Genomic DNA, 6335 nt, shown 5'->3' on the forward strand with positions numbered 1-6335 from the left:
AAGTCGAACCGACAACTGGCTCGAGCCTGCACGCGGGCCCCTTATATAGCGGCGGCCGGCGGGCCGAAGATCGGCGAAAATTTCCGAACTTTACCGATTCCTTTTAAAGTTACTTTTTCGCTGTAATAACTAACAATTTATTAACTTTTTTGACTTTTATCGTTAATATACTTTGCAAACTATTTGTTGTCAATAATTTTAATTTGTTATTAACAATAAATTTAATGATTTATTAACTTTCTGTAAGTTATGGATACATTTTAACAGGAATACGTTGTTTGTTTAAGTAGTAGCTAATAATTTATTAACTTTCTTGGCTTTTATCGTTAATATGCATTTCAAACTATTTGTTATGAAAGATTTTAATTTGTTATTAACAATAAATTTATTAATTTATTAACTTTTTGTAAGTTAAGAATACATTTTAACACAAATACGTCGTTTGTTTACGTGGTAGCTAATAATTTATTAACTTTTTTTACTTTTAACGTTAATATACGTTGCAAAATATTTGGCGTTAACAATAAATGTAGGAATTTATTAACCTTTTGCTAATTATAGATACACTTTCACGCAAATACGTTATATATACTAGTAATGGCCAATAATTTAGTAATTTTTCCACTTGCATTATACATTTACGTTGTGACTAATTTGTTATTAGAGAAAAGTGTAATAATTTTTACACTTTTGCAAATTATAGGTACATTTAAACATTAGTATGATATTGTTCAAGGAATAACCAATGAATTAATTCTTTTCTTGTATTATAAATTTACGATATGAATAAATTATTATTAATAAGAAATTGGATTATATATACATTTTTATGAACTATAACTGTATTTGAATAACGTCATTGCCAAGAATTCCGTCCATTTACCTCTCGCATCCTCAAAAATCGTCAAATGTTTAACTGAAACATCGAAAATTTACAAAAGATAGGAAATATCTTAAACTTTGTGCGTAGCTCTTAGCTTGGTATCGTTTCCCAAAAATTGCATTTTGGAAAGCGATACCAATTACCAGGTCTGACCACGTGGAGGTGGCTACGCATCGAGACCCGACATGCGCCCTAGTGGCGCAGCCTGCTGGCGCTATCTGTATCAAAGATACCCTAATCTAACTTGAAGCGAAGGAAGTTAAAGTGAAAATCTACTGACACTTTATTATATTTCGTGTCTTACAAAGGGAACTTCGATTCGGTATACTAAAACTCTAAGATATTTTCGAGTTTCCATAAAAACTGGGAAATATGAAAAACGCGAGCAAGTTAAAAATCGCGATCGCGCCCGAACGAGTTCGCGATTATTCGAAAGACCGACTAGCCTACGAGACGTACTCTCGTGTACAAGGCAACTTCATGCCTCGGCCCCCCCCCGATCGAACCTAGCCCCCCCAGCCACCACAGACCCTGCCATGACTTACTCGAGAACGAGAGCGATCGACGAACCAGCGAAACACCCAAAATCAAGCCGAGGGTCCCTAGCGAGGCCCTGTAGCCGGTCACGCAGACCCCTGTCACATGGGGGAGAAATTAATCATCCCATGGGGTCTGACCGCAGGCCCCTTATGCAATGTCACGGCTACAGGGCCCATACCCCGGTCGTGCACGCGCTGGTGCCCAGGACGACTAGGGCCGACAGACCCTCGAATTGACCCAGATGAGTGCCAGCCCGCCGACCACCCTAGAACCGACGCGTGACAAGGGTGGCAGTGGCGAGGGTGGGTGTCGGAACGAATCGTTTGGATGACTTACGAAACATGGTGTTATCGAGCACACGAGAGTACGTCGCGTAGGCTAGTCGGTACTTAAGAACAATCGCGATTATCTCGAGAACAATTATGTTCTGTTTGGTAAACGAGAGGGAAAAGTATGAAATGTATATCTTCGCTCCAAGTTAGATAGCTTACCTTTGTACAGATAGCGCGTACATGATGATACTTAGTCTAGGGATCTATCTTAAGTCTGCTAGGTCTACTTATGTCTAAACCTTGAAATGAAATCTAGAAAAATCTTGAAAAATTTGAGAACCTGAAAAGAAAATATATAAACCTGAAATGAAACAGATTAGGACAAGGAAACATGATGAAAGCGAAACGAGTATGAACCATGAAGGTAAACCAAATGTAAGAAACAACCCAACGATGAGACATAAAGAAGCCAACGATGAGATATAAATAATCAGAAATGAAAAAAAAATTGAAACCTGAAAAAAGAAAAAATAATTAATATCTGAAAACAAAATAAAATATAATTAATATCTGAAAACAAAAAAGAAATGATTAAATTGTTTAATGGGGTGGGGTGAGGAAGGGGTAGCCAACCCCAACCTCACTTCGATCTCCCACCCCTCGCGCACGAGAAAATTTAGATGTTACACTTCCGAAGTCGAACCGACAAATGAGTTCTGCTGCGTCGCGTCGCCCTTTAGATAGCCGCTGATCGGTCGAGTCCTCCACCTCGATCGGAAATTTTTAAACTTCACCGATTCCACTATTTATCACTTTTTCCGCCTTAATAGCTGATAACTTATTAATTTTTTCACTGTTCTTATAAATATACGTTGTGAGCGATTTGTTAGTAACAATATTAATTCGTTATTAACAATCAGTGCAATAATTTATAAACTTTTTGTAAATTATAGGTATACTTTAACTGAAGTATACGTTAAAAGTTCTAGTAATAACTGATTATTAATTAATTCCTTCGATTTTGTCATTAATTTACGTTGTGGGCAATTTGTTATTAATAACAAATTTCATAATTTATAAGTTTCTTTATAAATAAATAACTCCATAGGATAAATTTCCATGATACGTACATGTATGCCAAGATATTTCTATTTCCTCTGCATTTTCGATAAACTCGCAATTTTCGAAAACTAATCGTGACACAGGAATCTCGATTTCGGTTACATTTTCAGAAAACTGAACCCTCGAACAACGATCCAAAGGGTGTCACGGATTAAAATCCGCATCGTACAGGGTAGTCAAACCAGTGGAGAGCGTGTCGAGAGGAAACGATTTCAAGACGAAATATAATCGCATCGTTATTCAAACACCGTCATAATACTCGAACGAGACATTTTCATAAATTTTATAAACGTAATTTCGAAGCCCATTTCTCAGCCTTTATACTTCCCATCCAGCCGCTATAACTTTAACCCGTGCTCCGCCATTTACACACTCGTCGCGCTGTTTTAACCCGTAACTCGCGCTTATTCATTCGTGCAATAAAATCGAAATAACAACTTATTATCCGCGGCTATTACCCGAGGCGGTTCGTTCACCTCCGAAATTTGCCGGCCTAATCGCCCTCTCGCGAAGGATCCCGGAAGTCGGTGTAAAGTGGCGAGTAAATGGAGGACTGTTATTACTCTTGCGAATTTACACGCGGGTCCAGGTATCGGCTTGGAAAAACGGATGACGGTCGTATCTCGGCGGGAGTACATCATAAAAATGAAGACGCTCGTAAAATCGACCAACTGCAACGGCATTCGTGAAACGGAATCGAGACCGAGCTTGGATGCCCGTCCCACCCCCTTTAGACAGACGAACCGGAAAGCAACGTCGATAAATAGAAACGTTTTTTCTTCGCGCCGGTGGCAGCGAGGCATTATGAAATCCTTGTCGTGGATTCGAGCGGTTCCCTAAGCCGATGCTTCGCGTGCCAGCTCTGGCTCTGGCATGCCTCAAGATTATCGATTCGACGGCGTTTGTTGGAATACAAACGACAGCCACTTAGTCTTCCACCTCTTACGTAATCCCCGGCCCTGCCTTTATTGGGTTATTACTTTGATTTGTCACTTCTTATATGCTTCCGCTTATGGAAGCCGGGATACATGCCGGATTTTGCCAACTTTCTTTCCGCGACCCCCGAGCGTTCACCCCGCGACGGAAGCGCGCGAGATCGGCCTGTAACCAGCGGCTAGCGGAAACGGGCTCAAAGACGAGCACGTCGGAGGAGAAATAATTCAGACCCTGAATGGAAATATAAGATAAATCAATAAATCCTCATAAATTCCCGAGGAAGATTCTAAGTGCCATGGCTCGCTTTCGTTAAGAATTCACCGGTGTTTTAATATTCAGCCCCGAGCTTGTCGGGCTTCGCTCAATCCGTTTCCCTCGTGACGAAATTCATCCCCCACGCTGTATCCCGTCTGCAAAAATCTCTTTGCCTCTCGTTCAACGATTAACCCGGAAATCTGACGGACGTCAACGACTCGGACGCGTTCGTTCTGGATTGTCCTCCTGGATTGTCAGCAGGATTTCGATAAAAATGGAAGGCAGGACTCACGGAACGCGGTCATTAGCAGACACGTATGTATCATTCATAACTCCGCGGAGGGAACGAGTAGCGCGACAATTAGCCGGCTCCCACGGCTGGGCCCGTGCACTATCTGCTAGCCGGTTAACGAATCCCAGCACGTAGGAAACGAGCAGATTTTAAGCTCCACGTGAGACGGTAACCGCGGCGATCTAATTATGCAATTTAAATTTGAATCAACGCGCGAGGGGCGCTGGTGTGGCCGGTCTCGGATCTCGCGTGTGTTAGCTACGCTCGTTTCGAAAGGAATAACACGGCTAAGGGAAGCTGGTTAGTTTCGGGTCGTTTCTTTTTTCCGTTTCTTCTTACCGAGTTTGGCGCGCGAAATTGGTAAACTGCGTCCCGCAAGTATCCTCTTTGCGAAGAAAATAACGAGATAGTCGAGATCGCGGATTTTTTCCGTGGTATAAGCTGACGCGAAGCAATCCTAATCTCGATGCTCGAAAATGATCGAGAATAGAAATAACGTAACGGGGGGCATGTGATTTTAAAAATTGATGGAAGTCGATCGATTTAAATTCGCGACAAGTGTAATTGAGACGTAATGAGGGACGTATGGCAATTTTTGGATGGTTGCAGATATTTTATAGACTCGATAAACCGTGTATTGTTCGCGAATATTCGACCGTCAAATAAACGACCATACGTCGAAGGAAGGATTTATAGCGCTCGAAGGGAAGGTTTTAATTGTTACAAATTCCGCAGCAGCGAGTATTTAACGCGAAAATCCCGACCTCGTTCGATCATCCTTAACGTGCAATCCGACGACGTATCAACCCCCGCAAAGTTGATTCGCAAACTTATTTCCCCAGGCCATTACACAAAGGATCTAAGCTGCGTCGATTCGATAAATTACCCCGCTATTTACCGAATAACTTCCATCGAACAAACTCGGTTTTTCCGTGACGCGAAAACGTTTAGGGGTCGATTTCGGAAAGGACGGAGGGCGCGGGGGACGAGAGGCGAGGGACGAAAACGGAAAGGAGACGCGACGAAAAAGGAAGAGAGAGAGAGAGAGAGAGAAATGAAGAGAGAGCAGCGGTAACAGCACGTTGAAGCTGGCAACGCTTGTTGTACGTGGATGAAACGTGCAGATCAAATGAAGAGGGAGCAGCGGTAACAGCACGTTGAAGCTGGCAACGCTTGTTGTACGTGGATGAAACGTGCAGATCCCCTGGCACAGTTCCGGCTTACACGTTTGACAGCTGAGGAAATTATATTTCTCAACTGCCATTTAAGTTTGCGCGTCGCTTCGTTCATCAGGCCGAATAGGCAACCGGCATCCCCTTGGTGGATTGCTCTTCCTTCTTCCTCTTTCCGTTCCGCACCCGCCGTCCTTTCCATTCGTATTCCCCGGCTCTACGTTTCCGTTATCCTCCTCAGATCCTCGGCAATCCAACTTCGTGGCTTAATCCCTTGATGGTAACACGATCTGGATCTCGGGCTCGCGCGAAATCCTCGCTGACGTTCGGCCACGTTGTTACTGACAATCGTATAATATATCGTGATATTACTTCGTGAGAAGGGATGATATGCCTTCCGGGCTGGCGTCCGTTCGGTTTACTGGAGGAACTTGATTATAACGTTAATGAATTGCCTTTTGTCTAACGAAATTCCCCGCTCTCCCGATAGCATCTCGCTGCGTTACCGGGTATAACGAGTAGGCACTCGTGAAAATCCGGTACCTCGAAATTTCCCCGTCGAATTACGCCGGGTTTTCGAATAATTTAATCCCATCCACTCGCCGTACGGCGAGTTTTTCTCCGTGGAAATTTACAACGGGAGCTGGCGATCATTCGCGAGGAATAAATCGAGATACTCGGGTCTTTCGATCAACAATCGATGTCGCGTTGTATCAGAACGGTCCGCGAGCTGGCGATAATTTCACTCCTAATTCTCCGAATTCCCGACACGCTTTATAGCCCCGCGAACAGAGTCTTTTATACGACACTGGCAACGACTGTGTTCGACGCGGCGCCGCGACGAGATCGAGCGACAGAAGCTG

This window comes from Eufriesea mexicana, unplaced genomic scaffold (genome assembly GCF_001483705.2).
Source record: "Eufriesea mexicana isolate 0111107269 unplaced genomic scaffold, ASM148370v2 scaffold124, whole genome shotgun sequence".
NCBI lineage: Eukaryota > Metazoa > Arthropoda > Insecta > Hymenoptera > Apidae > Eufriesea > Eufriesea mexicana.